We start from the raw sequence: 22,184 nt of genomic DNA, 5'->3' as shown, positions 1-22,184 counted from the left end.
CAGTAAGCTCATGGTATTTACTTGGATCAAGCAGGTTATATTCCAGCAAGATATCAGTGATTCAGTATCAAGGGGAGGAAATTGCTGGAGTTAAATAGAAAAAAATAATGGAGACTAGTGAGGTTGATGACTCTTAGAGTTGTAGAAACACAGAATTATGAGGATGTACTCTCTGATAACAGTGAGAAACTATCGAAGATTTCCATGCCAAGATCTGTTTAAGGTTCTAGTTAGAAGGCAAAATGATGCAAGGGACACATTATCCAAATAGAAACAGAAAACCAGAGTAAAGAAGAAACCTTGTTTTATAAAAAAAAATTGAAACTTGAGGTCAGAAAGTAGGAATCAGGATAAAAAAAATGAAGTGGGATGCACAATCACAACTGTGATAATAATTTTAATAACGTTAAAAATACTTAATTAGAATTACAAAAACACACCATGCTTAAGGTTATCATGAGCCAAATACATGAAATATAACGACTTATACATAGTAGCTAAATAGTGTTCTTGCTGTGCAGAAAAGCCAGACTATAAAGGATTAATTCTGTCTTGAACAAAATAATCCTCTGTTCTTTCCACAAGCCTGCTGTATAACATCTCTAGGGATCTACTGTCCATCAGCTTCCTTCCCCATATGTTCCCTAAAGTGTAGGAGTATGTTTGATGTGGTTACCCAGGTGACTTTATTATTCATGTGGCCTGTTTATTCATGTGGTCTATTGCCACATGAATCATCACACCTGCTTTAAACCCACTGCTACAATTTAAATGATCATAGTAGGAATGACACCTTCAGCTATCGTTTTTCTGTCGCAACAGTCTGCCTTAACTTCCCTATATTGTATCTTTCAGTCTTCTGGTCATCCACCCAAATCTACCCAAATTCTACTATACCATCTGTTGCCTTCTTGACTGCTTTCTACACTCCATATCCAGCTATTGTCTGTCACCATATTTTCTGGGTGTCATATTTCAATGCTCATCTAGCTATTCAAATATTTTTTATTTCTGGTTCCACTTCCACATGGACCTTATTTTGGATTATATTATGACCTTACAAAAAAGAGTCACGAATGAAAACACAATATATTTTCTATTTAATAAAAGATTAATTTCTCAGAAAAAGTACATTTTCCTGGTTATTTTTGAGTATTGGATTATGCTATATATGATATATATATTTATACGTTATGTATTACAGTTGACCTTTGAACAAGGTGGGTATTAAGGGTGCTGATCTCCCACAAAGGCAAAAATCTGTGTATAATTTTTGACTCCTGAAAAACTTAACTAATAACCTACTGCTTACCAGAAGCTTTACCAATAACATAAATATTTGATTAACATATCTTTTAAATGTTATATGCATTATATACTGTATTCTAACAGTAAATTAAGCTGAAGAAAATAAAACCATTAAGAAAATTATAAGGAAGATAAAATATATTTACTATTTATTAAGTGGAAGTTGGTTGTCATAATTTCTTAATTCTTATCATCTTAACATTGAGTAGGCTGAGGTGGAGGAAGTGGAGTGGCTGGTCTTGCTATCTCATGGGTAGGAGAGGCAGATTTTTGGAGGAGATAGAAGGGGAGTCAGAAGAGGTAGGCATAGTTGGCCCAACTTTATTAAAATACATTATAATTTCTGACTTTTTGCTTTTTAATTTCTCTAAAAATATTCCTATATGGTAAAAATCTTTCTTCCACCATGTGCTTTAGTTTCAGTGCCATATCAAAGAAGTCTCCTTGTAATAAGAGAAGTCGAAAGCAGTCTTGTATAATTCGAAACCTTTTGACAGACTCTCAAAAGTCAACTTGTTTTCTGTCATTGCTTCTTTTACATCTTCCCCATCATCATCATCTGGCACTAGTTTGGAAACACTCATCTCTATCAAGTAATCTTCTGTTAATTCCTTTTGTGTAGTGTCTGTTAACTCTTGAATTTCTCCAAGACTCCTATCTTGAAACCCTCCATTCTTCACCTTTTTTGCTGTATCCACAATCTCTTTTATTATGTCCTAGATTGGCTCTGTCAGAAATCCTGTGATGTCGTGCACAGTTTTCTGGATGCAGTTTTCTCCAGCAGCAATTTGTTGTTTCAAGCCTGATGGCTTTCATTGCTTTTCTGTACCAATGATGCCAAATTTAACAGTGTAATCCTTCCAGATGTTCTATCAGGGTTATCTTCCATAGAGTTTAAAATTATTTCCATAAAGCACCATGCATAATGAGCCTTAAAGGTCCTTATGACCCCTGATAGGGCACTTTCATCTGCGTTAAAAACCTCTTCAGGCAGATACCTCTTCTTTTCAATGATTTCTTTTATGGTATCTGGGAACTCATCTGCTGCCTTTTGGTTGACAGAAACTGCTTCTCCTGTTACCTTGACATTTTTAGACCAAACCCTTTTTTCTAAAATTATCAAACCATCCTTTGCTGGCAATAAATTATCCAGCTTTGATACTTCATCTTCCTTTTGATTTAAGTTCCATATAATGGTTTAGTTTTCTTCTTGAATGATATTAGAATCCATTAGTATGTTTTCCTTAAAACAATCCTATGCTAACATAAGAGTGTCATTTTTCTATACTAGCATAAGTGTATGAGATAAAAAATGTATTTCATGAAAAGTGCAGTTTCTGTCCCTGCTAACATAGCTGCAGCTTTTTTTTTCTTACATTGACAATGGTGCTTACACTAGTTTCATTTATTTGAAATGATGGGCAACTGCAGCTGCAGACCTCAATCTTTGGAAGGTACCAAGCAATTCAACTTTTTCTTGTAATGCCATGGCCTTTCTATGCTTCTTTGGAGCACTTCCAGCATCAATGGTGGCACTGATTATAGGTCCCCTGTGTTATTTAAGGTCTATGATATTGCACTATGCACAGTGAAAAATAACGTGAGAGCTGTGAGAGAACACCTTTTACTTGAATACACAATTTACTGAAGAGATGAACTGTTCACCTGAAGATGGTTAGAGCCACACCATGTTGTTAATGGATGCTTGCAACACAAATTCACAAAAATAGCAACAGGAGGTGGCTACAAAATCATTACAGTAGGACAGAATGTACTACAATTTTATGCAATTATGTTTTAATATTGGATCTTTATGTTTGTTTTCATTTCTCTTCCTTGTGAATGGTGCCATGTATGGTCTGTAAGTTTTGTATACATTTTGACTTTTTATAATAAATTTGTGTGTATTTCATGGTAGTAAATAATAAAATTGACTAGTATCTACATATATTTTATGTATTCATGACCTACCTAACTTTTCCTAAATTGTATTGATAAATTATATTTTGTGCAGTTTGTCTGAAATTTTTTTCAAAATGTTGCAAGTTTTCAAAACATTGTCCAATATATTTATTGAAAAAAAATCTATGTATAAGTGAAACTGTGCAGCTCAAATTCATGTTATTCAAGGGTCAACTGTATTTATATATATTGTGTATTTACAATATATGTGTTTACATACATAAAACAATCAGAAATATAGATATAATATCAGCATGCTTAATTTTTACTGACATTGAAAATCCGATTTCTAATCTTTCAAGCTACTTGTGAGGGAAGTAAATTTAAGACTAAGTTAAATATTCTAAACCTTATATGGCAAAGCAAGATTTTTATTCCACCTCATCTCTTTTTCTGTTTCTGCTTGAGTTTGAGAGGAGTAAAGACAAAGACTCTGAGAGCATGATTCATCAACTTTTGCTATCAGTGTGTTCAACATATAAAATATTATATATATATATATTTATATAGAGCAAAGACATTAGATTGTATACATGATAAATATGTATTTATTTTTAAAATCTCTACCTTAAAGAACCTCGAAGTTGAAATAGCACAGAGTGGGGCTTAGTAGAAAACTGCTGTCAGTGCTCCAAGATGAAACCAAAATGGTGAAGTCCTCCAAAATGAATCAGAATAATAACTGCTATCAGTCTTCCAATCTGAAGTCAAAACGGTGATGAAGATTACAAGGACCTCAAATTACTGAAGTTAGGAGTCGGTCTGGGCAGAGAAGATAAAAGACTAAAGCAAAGAAGACAGAAGAAGACAATGGAAGAGGGGGCTCTGGCCTGGCATAACCATCAAAGCTGGACAAACAGCATTTCATGGGGAAAGACAAGTATTTTTTTCACCCTTTTCTGGAGTCTGGGAACATTGTGACCTTTTAATAGTAAGAATGTATTTTTTTCCAATAATGGGTTTTATCTCTACACTCACTCAGACTATGCTGGCTTAACTACAGACTCAGAGATTTTTGCATAATTGAAAACAAAGTTCAAATTAAATTTAGTGTAACAGCTATGTGCATAAGGGATGTAATAATGATCCAAGAATCTTATAAGAATATTCTCCGCATATTCAGGCTGAAAATGCAAGCAAAGCTGTGACCCTTACTTTTTTATGTTGAGTAAACAACATTGCCTCCAGTGCCTGGGAAGGTTTACAACTATAGATCAAAGCACAAAGAACACTGTGATGAATGTGAGACACTTGTGAATTTCTACTATTAATACAAATTCAAAGAAAAATAAATAAAGGCGGTATCTAAAATCATCTTCCCAGTGCCAGTCTTAGAATTTTCAATACAAATATGTATCCTTTTATAGAATGATGTGTACCTGAAAAGTCCTGTAACTTTTTACATTCAAAGGAATTGTATCATGTATTATATTTGAGAGAGACATTATTGAAATTCCAAAGTGAATTACTGTGCAAGGTGAAGAATTTTATTTTAAAATATTCACTTGAACTTAGTTAACATTTTTAAAGTTAATTTTTGCATACTAAACATGCTTTAAAAAGGGGAACAGATTTCAAGTTTTAAGAAAGATGTAATAGGCATGCTTCTCAGTATTCTTCATGCTATGCACAGCTAAAATTGTAAAACGCAATGTAAAAACGTGGAGAGGAGAAGGCAGACCAGCTATAGACCTTGCACCAGAAGAATTACATGAAGGTGAGTTCCGGTGTGGTTTCTTTTCAGTTCATTTTATCTGGACTGGATACCGGGGAAACTTACGACCTAGAAATAGCAAAGGGTCACACCAAGAAAAAAGAAAAGCTTGTCCTCTCTAGACAAAGAGCCAGGAAAGGAAGATCCTAGCAAGAGGTGAAATTTTTCAATAATAATACTGCTCTACTCCTACCCTAGCCATGAGAAAAACCTGTGTCTCCATCTATACACACATCAGCAAAGGCTGAGTGGAAAGTGAATACTTCCATCTTTGCCTGACTATAAGAGGTGCCCGTCTCATTCCTTCCTCGGGTAGTGTGAGAAGGGGGTTATTGGAAAACCAGAAATTTCACCAACACCAAAAAATAACATCTCCTACCCCACCCCCAACCTTGTAGTGTCTTCAGAGGCACTTGGTTCCTGGACTTCTACCACCACCTGGAATTAATGAGAAACTTCTGCTGCCATCTGTGGTGGTGGTGCAGGAAGGTTATTGGAAAGGTGGGACTTTCACCCTCTTCAGTGAATGAAGGGGACATGGGGCCTCTGTATTCTTTTTCTGCAACTTCTTAAGCATGTGTAATTACTTAAAAATGAAAAGCTTAAATACTAAAATAAACACAAAGAAGAAGAAAACACATTTAATGGTTGCTCAAATTTGATTTCAAATAATCTATTTCCCTTACAAACACATAGACCAGTAGAATGTAATGGAGACCACAGAAATGAATCCAAACTTATATGGTCAAGTAACTTTTGAAAAGGGCAGTAAGAGGTTACAATAGGTAAAAAATAGTCTCTTCAATACATGGTTCTGGGAAAACTGAATTTCCACATGGAAACAAGTAAAATTGGACCCATTTATTATACAAACACAAAAAAAGTTAAAATGGACAAAAGATCTAAATGTAACACCCGAAACCATAAAACGTTTATATGAGAACACAGAGAAAAATTCCTTGTCAGCAGCCTTGGCAATGATTTTCTTTTTTTTATTTTTTTATTTTGATAGCATACCAAAAGCTCAGGCTACATAAACATATTAGTCCGTTTTCACGTTTACCCGAGACTGGGTAATTTATAACAGAAAGAGTTTTAATTGACTCAAAGTTCTGCAGGGCTAGGAAGACCTCAGGAAATTTACGATCATGGTGGAAGGGGAAGCAAACACATCCTCCTTCACGTGGCAGCAGGAGAAAGATGTGCTGAGCAAAGTGGGAAAAGCCCCTCATAAAACGATCAGATCTCATGAGAACTCACCCACTATCATAAAAACAGCATGGGGCATGTTCTCACTCATAGGTGGGAATTGAACGAGAACACTTGGACACAGGAAGGGGAACATCACACACCGGGGCCTGTCGTGGGGTAGGGGGAAGGAGGGAGGGATAGTATTAGGAGATATACCTAATGTAAATGACAAGTTAATGAGTGCACCAAACCAACATGGCACATGTATACATATGTAACAAACCTGCACATTGTGCACATGTACCCTAAAACTTAAAGTATAATAAAAAAAAAAGAAAGAAATGATAGTGTTAAAAAAAAAAAAACAGCATGGAGGTAACCACCCCCATGATTCAATTACCTCCCACTGGGTCCCTGCCATAACATGTGGGGATTATGGGAACTACAATTCAAGATGGGATTTGGGATTTGGGTGGGGATACAGCCAAACCATACCAATAAGCAATGCTATAAAAAATAAAACATCAAACTAAAAAAGTTACTTCAAAGCAAAAGAAACAAAAAAAAAATAAAATGGAAGCTAGGGATTTGGAAAATATTTGTAAACCACATATCTGAAAAAGGGTTAATACCTAAAATTTATAAAGAATTCGTACAACTCAGAAAGACAAATAACCAACTAACAAATGGGCAAACAGCCTAAAGAGACATTTCTCCAGAGAAGATATAAAAATGGCCAAGAAGTATATAAAAAGGTGCTCGATATCATTAATCATCAGGGAAATGCATTCAAAACAACGATGTGATATCACCTCATACTCTTAAGGATCAAAATATCAAGAAATAACGAACACTGGCAAAGATATGGGGAAAAGGGACCCTTTGTATATTGTTGGTGGGAATGCAAATTATTACAGACATAATGGAAAGCAGAATGGAAGTATTTTTTTTTAATTTTAAAATAGGACTATCATATCATTCCACCCCACTACTGGGTATATATCCAAAGAAAACGGTATCAGTATGTCAAAAGATATTTGCACTCCCATGTTAGCTGCAACATTATTCACACTAGCTATGATATAGAATCAACATAATTGTTCATTAATAAGTGAATAAATAAAACGTGGTATATTTAATTAATGGAATATGATTCAACCTTTTTTAAAAAGAGGAAACGTCATTTGTGACACATAGTGAACCTGAAAGACATTATGTTAAGTTAAATAAACCAGGCACAGAAAGACAAAGACCACAAGGTATCATTTATATTTGGAATCTAAAAAAGTTGAACTCATAGAATTAGATAATAGAATGATGGTGCCCAGGGGTTGCGGATGGGGGCGCAGATAGGTGTTGGTGTGATGTTAATCAAAGGATACAAAATTTCAGTTAGCTAGAAGGAATAAGTTCAAGAGATGTTTTGTGCAACATGGGTCTATAATTAGTAACAACGCCCTGAATTCTTGAAATTTGCTAAGAGATTTTAAGTGTTCTTGCCACCAAAAAGTATATGAGGTAATGTATATGTTAATTGGCTATATGTAGAAATGTTGTAAAGTGAACACCCTACAAAACATGTTGTACATGATATATATAATTTAGTCAATTAAAAAATAATAGATGTTTATAAATAAATAAGAAAAAAGACTAAATCACATAAATATATTAAACATTGCAATGTTTGGAATTATCATAGCTGCCTCACTACATACATTAATCTCCTCCTTTTTAGGAGACCACATTAAATTTATTTCAAAAGAACATTGGCAATTTAAACCAAGCACATTCATAAAACTAGGACAATTAGTAGCAGGGAGATAACAATACATTTCTGGAAGATAGAAGGCAGATGGAAAGGTGGTAACTGATAATTCAGAGAAAAGTAACACAGCCTAAGTTTCTTATGGTATCTCAACATGTGAGATAAAAGCCTTTCTGTGCTTTAGACACCCCAAATTCCCAGGTTTCAAAAATTCTGAGATAAATATTTGGGAAAAGGTAAATGTTAGGAATTTAAAACCATCCTTGAAATGTAAAAACAATTTAGAATGATGCTAAAGACTTACAATGCAATAGGAAGGTTTCAAGCAAGTAAGGATGGAACAAACATAAAATGCTAAATCTTGGGGGCAAAATTTCCTTCAAAATACCATTTTATTTATTTTTCCACAGATAGGTTTTGAGAAAAAAGCAGATAAAAACTTGCACTCAGAGTTGAGACTGGAGAAATATATAATATGAATAAATTTATAAATAAATATATAATGTGAGGTTAAGTTACTTGACAAAATTCAGGATTTATTTTTCGTTTCAGTTTTTACTTCATATTTGTATTTATTTCATATTTGTTGATGCTCTGTTGTTAGGATCACATACATTTAAGATTTTTACATGTTCTTAATGAATGTACGCCATTTATATTTTGGAATATTTCTCCTTATCTCTAGAAATAGTATTTTATCTGAACTCTACTTCAGACCTTGTTTCTCCATGGTGTATCATTTTCTAACCTTCTAATTAACATATCCATAACAGCCTTTCTTTACCTGGTACAAATGCAGCCCCCTTCTACAACATGACCTTCCTCATAATTGTTCCTTATGTCCTGTGAATTATTAATAGGTTTCTCCATCCTAACTGGTGGAAACATAAAATGATTCCTAGCCCTCTGGAAGCTCCAGTTGGTTTGCTGTGTGCTTCAAGGTGGTCTTTCCATTATCCTGGGGTGATTCCTCACACATGTGTACATCACTCCTCAGTCTGATTCAAGGGAATGACTCAGCACATCCCTTGAACTGGCATTCTCTCTGTATCAGCTTCTTCCTCTTAGTACCCTACCCAAGAGTCTAGCCATCTTTGCTTTCCTAAACTTAATGCCCTTATCTCCACATTTAAGCAGGAGGACACTGCTCCTCCTAGGTTTTCCCTACTTGTTCTGAGGCCTGGCAGTGACTTTGAACTTACTCTGTTTTCCTTCTCTCAGGTATCACAGTCCTAACTAATGTTCATTGTCTTAAAATAAATTGTTTTACATTTTGGGGGGGAGATGGTTCTAGTTGTTTATAGCAGGAGGGCAAATCTCATAAAAGTCATTCCTTCATGGAAGAAGGAGCTGCCCAGTTATTTCTCAAACCATGAACAGATAGCTACAGACCAACAGTTACATGAAGAAAACCAGCAACTAGGAAGAAAAGAGGGAGGTCAATATATTTAGAGACTTAAGGATAAAAGAGAAGTAAATCAAGGCACAATGGATAATATTTAAGAAATTATTAATTTATTTTCTCAGTGACATTGGAGAAGATACTATATACAAAAGGAGAATATCATGAAAAAATAGAGACTATAAATCTCTGAGAAATTAAAACTATGATTTTCAATACAAACTAATGTGAAAGGAGAGTAGTACTAAGGGAAATTCTCTAAAAATATAAAAATATGAAAAGGTACGTGCAATAGAGAAAAAATAAGAAACAGAAAGGTCTATAGTGAAACATGCTGTGCTGCAACAAGAAAGATCATAACTAGAAAACATAAGACTACAGAATGTTGTGGTAGAGTCATGAAGAAAATACAAAGTAAGTTAAGATAAAACATTATTAACAATTGAAGTGAAAATAAAAAGAACCCAAATTGTACATGACACTATGAATAACTGAAAAATGATGACTTGACATTTCAAAAGCAAACGCGAACCTAAAATGCTAATTGGCTTCATATTTCTGTATTTACAAAATCAAGATCACTAAAAAATATTTTGCATCAATTTACAGAAAAAAATGCTTACAATAAATGAATACACATTTATATGTTTATAATAGATATGGTACAGCTGAGACTAGTTAAGAAGAAAAAGAAGGCGAATGTTAGAATGATGTTCAGTCCTCCCTTGGTATCCACGGGGGATTGGTTTCAGGACTCCTTTGGATACTAAGATCCATGGATGCTCAAGTTCCTTATATAAAATGACATAGTATTTGCATATAACCTATGTACATTCTCCCATATACATTAAATCATCTTTATATTACTTATAATACCTACTAAAATATAAATGCATGTAAATAGTATACTGTATTTTTTATTTGTATTTTTTACTGTATTGTTATTTTTTGTGTTTTTTAAAAAAATATTTTTGCTCTGTGGTTGGTTGAATTCATGGATGCAGAAACCATAGATACAGAGGGTCAAATGTATACACAAATTATTATATTGTGTAGTAAGCAGTCAAGAAATTGAGACTGATACAGGAAACACTGAAATTAGTTTGAGAATAATTTTATTTTCTTTCTTTTTTGCAGAGTTAGATTTTATTTTTAAAATTTTTATATGTTGGTCAACAAAGCTTTGTTGCATTAATTGTGATTTTTAAAAGATATTGAAATATTCTCTGTCTCGATTAGTGATTTTAACAGCTTCATTGAGGCATAATAGGTATACCAATAAGCTGCACATATTTAATGTGTACAATGTGATGCGTTTGGACACATGCATACACCCATGAAATCACCACCACAGTCAGGGATATAAACATATCCATCACCTCCAAAAGTTTATTCAGGCTCCTTCGTCTTCTTGATTGCTGTTGTTGTTCTGGGTGTGTGTGTGTGTGTGTGTGTGTGTGTGTTTGTGTGTGTGTTAAGAATACAATATGAGATCTACCCTCTCAACAAATTCTTTAAGTGCACAATACAGCATTGTTAACTTTAGAAATTATGTTGTATGGAAGATCTCTAGTACTTTTTCATCTTGCATAAATGAAACTTCATACCCATTGAACAACAGCTCTGCATTTCTATCTCTCAGCTCCTGGAAACCAGCAATATACTCTCTGCTTCTATGAGTTTGATTACATTAGGTATCCTACATAAGTGAGATTATAAGTCAGTTTTTTGAGAATTAGAAATATTAAGATTAATAAAAATGTTATTTTCCAAATTCTTCCAGCTTACTCTCTCACATGTAGGCATTATTCATTATATGCAGTTGCTATGTTCTATAAATTCACAGATAACACTGAATTAACAAATCCTGAACCCTTACTCCTGGAAGAGATACAGGCTTAGATTTCTGAGAGTCTCTGGTCACAACATTTTTACCAAGCAATCAACACATATCCTAGTTTTATGTGTATTTCTATTTAAAGACATGTTATTTAATCTATGTTAAAATACAGATTGATTTACATGAACCCAGCCAACAGCACCATATAAATTATGTTAGAACAAAACTTGGCTAACCCATAGATTTTCTTCCTAAGACACATCAGCAGTTTTTCCCTTAGAAAAACCAAACAGCATTTCAGCATTATCTTTGGGAGACATTTAAATAGTGAAATCACCAACAAAAAGTACAAAGTTGTGAAAAATATGGCACCAATTAGATCATGAAAGAGCCATTTCTTTAGAGTATAGAGTTGAAACAAACAGCTTTGGCTTGTTTAATTTTAGCTGGGAACCTGCGCACCATGTGAATCAAAGTTTTTGCCACTCACCACTTGTCCACAAATGACCACAAAAGTGCAGCTAGTATTAATTTTGAGGTTACAAATAAATTTTATGGAGTAGACAAATTTCCATGGAATCCATGAATAATGAGGATCAAATGATATTAAAAATTAAGAAAAATAAAACTAGGTCTTAAACTTACAGAGTATGAATGTAAAAATGAACAAAAATGGTTTGCATAGGGGATTGAATTCTCAAATTGGGAATAAATTGAAAAAATTAAGAAGAAAACATTTGGTTAAGATTTTTTTTGAGACAAGTTCTTGCTCTGTCGCCCAGGCTGGAGTGCTGTGGCGTGATCTTGGCTCACTGCGGCCTCTGCCTCATGGGTTCAAGAAATTCTCATACCTCAGCCTCCCAAGCAGCTGAGACTGGCTAATTTTTTTATTTTTAGTAGAGACAGGGTTTTGCCATTTTGTCCAGGCTAGTCTCGAACTCCTGGCTTCAAGTGATCCACCCTCCTCGGCTTCCAAAAGTGGTGGGATTTCAGATCTGAGCCACTGTGCTCGGCCCTGATTTATAATTTTAATTAGGGTAAATAAGATACTTTTAATTCTGTTTGAAGGAATTGCTCATAAACTGCAGATAGCATCCTCTTAAATACAGGGTTTTTCCTAACAGTAGAGCTCATGCTTACACTTTCTTTTCACAATTAGGACATTTATCTCTCCATATAAAACTAAAAATATTTCATTTAGAAAGATATCCAAAGGTGTAACTTATTTCATTAAGAGTATGATACCACATAACTGAGTGAGGAATGAGGTCGGTGATGGGCAAGATGAACCTATAACTATTGGTCCAGTATATGAAAATTGAAGTTAATGGGAAAACATTGTTACAGAAAACTACCGACAAATTGGTACCTGTGTTAGTTTACATTAAAAATCTACTTAACAATTCTATGAAACAGTTGCTGCTCAATTAGAACTCAATTATATGTTAAACGAACTAAATGCCATTTCATTTGCACAGAGGAATCTTTAATAATGATTAATGGAAATTTAATCAAATGTGAGTTGAGACTCCAAAGTGTTTCACAATAGAATATGAATGAGTTATATTGGTACTAACTAGATCCATTATCTATATCATGATGCTGATGAGGTCAAGTTGGAGGGTCTGATCCTTACACAGCACATCAAACAAAGACTATTACGTAGAGTAACAAATGGCACCTTACAATCAGCTCTTCACCTTATAAATGTACCCATTTGCCACAATAGAACAAAATGATTATGAATAAGGAAAATCACTCAAATTGGCTAAAAATATGTTAGGCAGTAGTTTTGTTTTGGAATACAAAAAACAACAATTGAAGGACTTATTAATACATAAGTTCTTAAGACTGATACATTCAATAAATTACATTTACTTTCATAAAAGGAAGATTGAGATCTTCTGTTTCTCATTCTTCATTACCACAACCACCTATTAACCAAAGTTTGGGTAATTGCATGACATTTGCAAATTAGGGAATAATTAGTAATTTATAATGTGTGTATTTCAATCCAGATTTTAAAAAATTTAATAATTTAAAATATGGGATTTTATTTTTGTTTTTTGTCTTTGTACATAAATGCCAGGAACAAATTGAATAGCAAATATATGCTACTTATTTGTAAAAAGTACATTATTGTAAGCTTTCGCATGTTTTATTAATATTCTATTAGTCTTTATGTTTACTTCATATTAGTACAAATGACTATGTACCACGTTATTTTCTGAAACTCATGAAAATCTGAAATGTTTATAAATGCATTCTTGCATTTTTTCCCTTAAATTAGTTGTGTTCTGCTGTCAGAGTCACTAATATATTTCCCCTACATTTTAATTCTAATACTGACTCTCCATTTATCTGTGTAATTATGTTGAATTCCTAACATCCTAACATTATTAAGGAAGCCAAAAAACATAATTTATTTTCTTCATTACCTAGTGTTTTATTAATACCTTTTGCTTTTGGTAAAAATATTTGACTCACTACATAAATATTTTCCCTTTATGCTTGTAATTTCTGTAGAGTAGAATATAAAATTGTTTATGATTAATATATTATTATAAAAACTAAATCAGGCTACCATCTATTTTTTATTGATGAGCACATTGTGTATGCTGTGCCAGTGATTATGACAGGTATTCAAGGTGATGCTTGCACAATATCACAATGCCTGGTTGACATTTCTGCCACTATAAGACCAAAAAAAAAATCATTGTTAAATTAAGTTTAAAATCACTACTAAATTTAATTTGGCTTTATACAAATATAAATTGGCTTTATACATGAAGCAACATGCTTCATGTAGTTTTTAAATCAAAATCTCACCTTTGTGGACAAATGCAGGTACTGAGTTATTAAGGTCTCATGTAAAGACACCCACTGAGAAAACTACTTTCTATTCAATTTAACTATCTCAAAGAGATGACAGAAGAGACTGGGTTATTGGAACTCAGACCTCTTTATCAAAGAATGTGAGCAATGCATAGTGGATTTCAAGGTAAAGAGAAATTGTATTATTAATGTAATAGCTACGTGAACTACTCTTTTATTAGCAGTTCCGGTTTGTAAAACCCTTTCCCTGTGCTAAGTATTCTTTTCGGCTTTATATCTTACAACTGAGCCTACTAGAAGACACTTTGAAACACAGGTGTTTTAAAAGGTGTCATACCAAATAGCTTTAATCCAGCTATGTTATAACACGTTACTTTTAAACATTTTAGCTTTGAATGTGCATTGAGAGGATCAGAAATATCATGTTAATAGATTTTAAGGTGTTACAACCATCATAAATTTTCTTAAAGAATATATAATTAGAAAAAGTATGCTATTGGGAATTACAGTTCATGAGGTATCAGAATTGGTTTTAAAATGTACACAGTAGGTTTCTTATTTGAAAACCTATCAAGATAAATTTATTAGCTCAGCTTGTACAAAATAACAAAATACATAAGGCATATTAGCTCTTTCCAGCTATAAATTAATTGATTTAAATTTTATAAATCCTTATTTCTTTATGAATAACTCGTAACTTTAGAAGTTTTTAGGAAAAGTATTATGTCTGGTCCATACCATATCTTTCTCCTTACATTTCATGACTTCTAGTATAGAGATTAAATTATTTTCCTTATTACCTCTTCCATCAGCTGATACCCTATAATCACTGACATAAGAAAGGGCTGTATATGACTAACTGTCCTGCCGCAGATCCCACACCAAATAAAGACTGTGTGCAAGGCATCCCATTTTAACTCAGTCTTACACATTTCCTTTAACACCACATTAAAATCTTTTCACACATTGGAGCATTCTCTGTAGTTTGTTCCTAGTACTTAGATGTATCAGTGCTCACTTTATATATCTAAACTTACCTCACAAAAAGCTTTTTTCTCATTTCTTCTCTTTATTCCCCTTTCTCTTCCATCTTATTTCACTTTTATCCCTCTATTCATTCCCTTTATTAGCCAAAGACAGACAAAAACAAGCAAACAAATAGGAAAAAAAAAAAAGTTTAAATAAGCATTCAAAGTGAAGCCAAATGTGAGCATTTGGGAAAAGAAAAATAAATGGAATCCTGTTTTGAGTTTTAATTAGACAGTTTTCAGTTAATTAAACTTTTAATGGCTTTAAATGTCAATTCGGTGTATTTACCCAATTCAGTAGTTACTTCCATTTTTTTCCTCACAAAATGTAAGTGGGTTTTCCGAATTCACAGGGGTGAAGAAGTATGGAGAAATGGTCAGCATCAGGGAAAGCCCTGACAAGTAAGGCCATCATGCTGCAGGCTTTCTATTTGATGACACACCAAACAAAGCAGATGTGATTATGGAGCAGTCGCCTGCCCAGTGGAGCTATCATTCTCTCTCTCAGAAGTTACTGGTAGAGTTCTGTTAATACTGCTTATTTTTAATTCTCATGACATGGAGGACCTGTTTCAGGAACTCAAGTTTTTATTTGATCTTTGCTGATTTCTATTCATCTTGATCCATTGTTACAGTATCCAAAAGAATGTTCATATAATTTCAATTTGAAGATAGACACTTCTAAAATCACCAGCATACATCCAGTTTTTCCAATGTGTCCACATACTTTTGGGCTCATCAAATATTTTTGTTAGGTAATGATGGAGGGCATATCCAGTGAGGAAAATATTGGAAGCAAGTGCTCATACCTCAATATTTTAAAAAAAAAAACTTTCTTATTTTTTAATGGCTCTTATATTTAGAAAGGCTAGGTTAGGTTTTTCAGTTTATGCTTTACCCAGTTATCCCTTCAGAACCACACAGAATAAATACAACAGTTTTGCATATGGCATTCCTATTAATACTCAGATCATCATACATTCATGTTCCAAATACTTCATTTGTCTACGCCACATCTTGTGCCTTTAGATATTTCTATGACATGATTTTCTTCACACTTGATCTTCCTAGTCACAGTTTTTTAGATCTTCATGAGTAAACATTTCTTTTCCATATAAAACCCTGATCTGAATACTGTACATTGGATGTATATTCTTCATTAAAGATATAAAGATACTTCACTTAAAAATTTGAACCTGAAATAAACACTAATATTGATGACTTTCAGGATTATATTGGGCTCTTGATTTTCCTCATCATCTTCCTTTTAAATAACCACTTCATCTTTTCCCTCCCTTTTATTCCTTTCTCTTCTTCAACTACTCTGTTCCTAGGTAGGGTCAAACAAGGCAGCATTATGTTAAGGACAGCGGAGACAGTGTTCCAGAAGAGATGACAGAGGAGTGGGAGAGAGATGACAAGAGTGCTGTGGGGGCAGATTCTTAGTGGTGTGTTTCGAGTAGTGTGAGAAAGTAATGAGTAGGATGGTGACCCAGGACATCATTTCAGAGCCAAAGCAGGGTGAGGCTTGTTTCAACAAGAGATAGACAGACCAACATGAGGTGGATTAGGAAAGTGTCTCTGTGCAAAGAAGGGGGGAACAAAACAGAGGGCATGTTGTCAGAGACCAGGCTAGGTAGAAAAGTGTTGTAGTTGAGAAAAGATATGGCATTCAAGCATGGAAATCAGAGTCCAAAAGGGGCCTAGAAATGTGTGTGCAGCCTGGTGTGGGGTGTTAGAAGTTGAGCAGGATGAGAACATTCTGTTAGGGGACACTGGGGCTGGAAAGTTCAAGTCTAACCAGCTTAAGAAGGGCTTTCTGTAAACAATTGTCTGCCCATTATGGGGAAATCTGGACAAGGGAGGAAGGATCTCCATGCAGGAGAAGGAGCATCAGTGCATCAAGAAGGGACAGAGGTGATGAAAAGTCTGCATATTAAATATATATTTGTTATTTCTCTTATTTCTAATTCTGATCCAACCTTACAAGTTTTTACCCCTTCAAATTTGTAAATTCCTTCTTCAATTAAGAGAAAATCTGGCTCTCTATTCTTAATATCTTTACATATTTGAACATTCTGTGTGTGTATGTGAGTGTGTTTGTGTGTGTGTGTCTGTGAGGGAGGGAGTAAGAGTTTAGTATTTGGGGGCTAATATTGAGATTACTGGTAAATTAAATGATTTTTAATTACTGTGTTTTGAAGTTTTATGACTACATTTCTTTCTAACATTTTATGAAAAACTCTTCAAAGTGATGCAACACTTAGTAAATAATATGTTTTTAAGTCAAAGTTTCTTAAAAACTAATAATTGTATAACATAATGATTAAAGTTGTATCTGCAAATGGCTTGGTTAAATTCTTTACTCAATAATATAGTACGTAAATTTATAAACCAAATTCTTAATTTCAAATATAATAGCTAGAATAATAATAAAAGAACATAGAGAAAACTTCTAGTAATGTGTTTTCGTGCATTTTTAGTTTTTATTCAATTTATGAAATATATATAATTTGCATTTTATTCAAATGCATTACATATAGTCTCATTTTTAAGACGGTAAGACTACATTTTGAAAAAGACCTTATAAAATAATTTAATATGAAATAATTATTTTTTGCAGTTAACATTTTCAACTGCATACCCATGTATCTTGGTGTCATACATAGAACAATGGCCCCTCAAAAAGTTCTATATTCTAATGCTTGAAACCTACTAATATGTTACATTAAATGGCAAAGAGGAAATAAGGATATATAGATGAAATTAAAGTTGCTAATCAGCTGAACTTAGCATGATTATATTCAGTCCAATGTAATCACAAGAGCACATAAAGGTGGAAGAGAGGACCAGAGATATGGCAGTATGAGAAAGACTTGACCCAAAGCGACAGATTTTTGAAATGGAGAAAGGGGCCAAGAGTCAAGGAAAATATGTGGACTATAGAAGCTGGAAGAGGCAGGGACCAAATTCTCCTTTCCAAGAATCTTCAGAATGAAATGCACACTACTGACACCTTAAATCTCTGTGGGCTTTCTGATCCACAGAACTCTAAGGTAATAAATTTGTGTTGTGCTAAGACACTATATTTGTGGCCATTTTTTATGGCTGCATTAAAAAATGAACACACTCGATTTTAAGAATTTTATAACAATATCATATATGTTACACTTAAGTTTTATATGATATTATTTGTATAGTTTATGTTGGCATAATATAATTTTAATGTAGAAGATATATGCTATATGGATAAAATATTATCAACTACATTATGATGGTAATAACAAGTAATTTATTTTTTCCCCAAAATACATTTTTCCCCAAAATTGTAGCAGCTTATGATTAAGAGGTAGATGAATACATGTTTCCCTAAACTTTCTAAAATATGCTAAAATAACTATTTTTCTCATTCGAGAAAACATTTTATTAAAAATGAATACACTGCTAATCTCTGTGCAATGTGTAAAATGTAATGCTGGTGTGGTAAATTAAGAAATATAACCAGTGAATCAGAAATCATATGTTTTGAGGATTGTAGACATTAACAAAACAACAAAATTCATAAAATACTGTATATCATCTTGAATACTCTTCTTCATGCAAATAACTGTTAGGACTTTTAAATCAACATTTTATTAATGTAATCTCAATCGTTGTGCTTTAAACATGGTGTTTGAAAAGTACATATTTATATGAAACTACTTTGGGACTGACTGATTTATTCTTTCCAAAACCATTTGGTTAGAAGCCCTCCTTTCCTTTCTATCTCCCCCTCCTTTCTTTTTTCAATTTTATTTTTCTGTTATTTTTGTATACACAAGTACTTAAATTAAGTGCTAATGATTGATAAACAAAAGTGCATATAGTTATTGAAGAGCCTTGCCATCCAATATAAAAACATGTTATATAAGATATTCAGAATTGTTGAAAATACTGGAAATGAGAAATTTTATACTAATATTAATGAATATAAAAAACAACACAAGCTTATGGCATCAAATCTATACTGTAAACAAATATAAGACAAACAGTAAAAAGTCACCCCTTCTTCCACTTTCAATATCCATTATCTAAGAAAAAAATGGTTTTAACTGTGTAAAATATTAGGTGTTATCATAGAATCCCATTTCCAAGTACATAGCCACTGAAACCTTTATTTCTTGAATTATCCACTTGAAACAACTCTCACTGACTTCCCATACCCACTGTGAGAGATAAAGAATGCAACACGTTTTCCCTCTCACAATGCTTTGACTATAATAAGGAATAGCACTATTTTGGTCTTAAAGACCCTGGTATCCTAGATTTGCGGTTTGTTGTAATGGCAGTTAAGTTTATTGTGTCCTTAGCATAAGATAGCTGCATGTCTAAGAATAATTAATTCTTTTGATCCAGGAGCATGGTATGACTTTCTATTTGTTTGCTTCCTCTTCAATTTAATATCATTAAAATGGACATACTGCAAAAAGCAATCTACAGGTTCAATGCAGTCCCTATCAAAACACCAATTTTTTTTTACAGAAATAGAAAAAAAATTCTAAAATTTGCATGTAACCAAAAAAGAGCCTGGCTAATCAAAGGAATACTGAGCAAAAACAGTAAAGCTGGAAGCACTGCACTGCCTGACTTCAAAACATATTACAAAGCCATAGGGAATAAAACAGTATTGGTATAAAAACAGACACATACACCAATGGAACAAAATAGAGAATCTAGAAATAAATCCATATATTTACAGTCAACTGATCTTTGGCAAAGCTGTCAAGAATAAACACTGGGGAAAGTATACCTTCTTCAATAAATGGTTCTGGGAAAACTGGATAACCAGAAGAAGAATGAAACTGGACCTCTATCTCTCACCATATAGAAAAATCAATTCAAGATGAATATAGGCCGAAAACTACTAAAATATGAGAAGAAAACATAAGGAAAATTATTCAGACACTAGTCTAGGCAAAGGTTTTATGACTAAGGCCTCAAAATCACAGGCCATGAAAATAGACAAATAGTGCTATATTAAAATCAAATACATCTGCAAAGCAAATGAAATAATCAACAGAGTGATGAGGCACCATTTTGAATGGGAGAAAACATTTATAAACTACTCATTCAGCAGGGTATTAATATCATAAGTGAACGTGTGTCATGGGAGTTTGTTGTACAGATTATTTCATCACCCAGGTATTAAGCCTGGTACTCATTAATTATTTTTCCTGATCCTCTCCCTCCCCCTACCCTTCATCCTCCAATAGGCCCCGGTGTGGGTTGTTCCGCTTGGTGTGACCATGTGTTCTCATCATTTAGCTCCCAAAATACTGCATTTTGTTCTCACTTATGAACAAACTTTGCTAAGAATAATGGCCTCCAGCTACATCCATAACCGTGCAAAGGACATGATCTTATTTATTTCATAGCTGCATAGTATTTCATGTATATGTGTACCACATTTTCTTTATTCAGTTTACCACTGATGGGTAGACTAGAGATCTAGAAAGAGAGAGAGAGGTTGTTCTTATGAAACACAGGCTGCTAGAAGTTTGTCAGTCTAAATTTAAAATATGTGTCATACTTTGGTTCTTGAAATAAATGACCCCATAGTTTAATAAGCAATAGGTATTTTAAAGGCAGTCTTGGCATAAACTCGTAAGATATTTTTAAATGTTATGAGGATTAAGCAACAGGTGTGCTTAAGTAAACACTAACATTTGTAAAGATGCTGATTTATATACAAAATTTATGAGCTTTTCACTAAATAGTTAGAATCTAAATATAAAATATTTAATCTCCTTGAAGTAGATTCAAGGTAAACTTAAATAGTGCCAATGTATTTTGCACTAGAACTCTTTGGACATATGTTTATACTTGTCAAAAGTTAATTTCTCATTTTGTACTCTTGAGATAATGGCATTTGTCTATAGTGAAGTATATAGGAGATTTTCCAATACTTTCTGCTTATAATAAAGGACACTGTAGTTACTTCTTCTTAAAATCATACTGAGTAATCAAACATGTTTGTGGTTCAGAAGCATGTATAATATACAGAACAAACATTAATAATATGAGTGTGTTGTTCCCAGTGAAAACAATTCTATTGTACAACCTGTGAACATTCTTTCAACAGAACATATAACACTGTTAGAATGATAGCCGTAGGAGGCAACCGCATTCCTCGGCAAATAGTGGATGGTCCCCAGTAAAACCCCACTTTCAAGTTAAAGACAGTTTAAAAGCCAAGCTACAAGTCTCAAAAAAAATCCTTAAGCAGGATTGAGAACCTCTCTTCCTGTTTGACATGCTTTCCTCTGATTTGTCCCCACACTTCACCTATTTTACATATACCTACCCTTCCCTAATTATTGTTTTTTTTACACTGCCATGCCCACCTTTGAATGGTGCCTTTGATTTAGCCTTTTTTTTTTTGTTTGCATACTCACAAAGCAATCAGCATGCACTCCCCCATTCTGAGGCCATAAGAGTCCCAGACCCAGCCATGCTGAGAGAGCGACCACCCAACTTAAGACAGGGGACCACCCTCACAACTCTCTCCTGAGAGCTGTTCTGTTGCTTAATAAAACCCTTTTCTGAGCCTCTCAACCTTCAGTTGTCAGCATAAGCTCATTCTTCTTGGATGTGGGACAAGAACTTGGGATGCTGCCAAATGCAGGTACGAAGAAGTCAGCAACACTTTATTTAGCCATCTGACCCTTGTTGGCACCTGGTGGCCACCACATGCAATACGAAGCAGCGATGCGGTTGGGCCAACTCTGGAGCTGTGGGGCACAGTGTGGCAACAGGACTGAAAGAGCTGTTAACAAGTCCCCATTCTGCAGGCTGTGGTTGCACTAAAAGAGCTGTTAGCATGCTGTAACACCTCCTCTGGGGCTTTGAGGTCACAAACTTCCCTGTTTGGATGCCATCATCTTAACCTCATTTGGATGTTGGAGTCTCCTGGAGGAGTCACTTGCAACACACCTGGTTCAACCACAAGCCCTGCATGGAGCTTGCACCTGTGCCAGCACTTGGAGTGGCCAGCCGGACCTGGCACTCACTCACCCAGACACACCCTCAACCGGGGGCTGAGTGCACCATCACAGTGGTCATGGTGTCTGTGCAGAGCACAAGCCAGGCATAGCCTGATG

General features: G+C 34.0%; 1 long non-coding RNA gene across 1 annotated transcript in view; it reads right to left on the bottom strand.

Moving 5' to 3' along the window:
- Positions 1–15,078: 15,078 nt before the first annotated feature.
- Positions 15,079–22,184, bottom strand: part of LOC134738037 (uncharacterized) — a 68,126-nt gene continuing 61,020 nt past the window's right edge. The window contains exon 3 of the long non-coding RNA XR_010123508.1: positions 15,079–15,138. This is a non-coding gene — a long non-coding RNA (uncharacterized LOC134738037). The remainder of the gene's footprint in view (positions 15,139–22,184) is intronic.

This window comes from Pongo pygmaeus, chromosome 14 (genome assembly GCF_028885625.2).
Source record: "Pongo pygmaeus isolate AG05252 chromosome 14, NHGRI_mPonPyg2-v2.0_pri, whole genome shotgun sequence".
In the NCBI taxonomy this organism is placed as follows: domain Eukaryota; kingdom Metazoa; phylum Chordata; class Mammalia; order Primates; family Hominidae; genus Pongo; species Pongo pygmaeus.
This window is presented reverse-complemented; position numbering and strand designations above follow the sequence as displayed.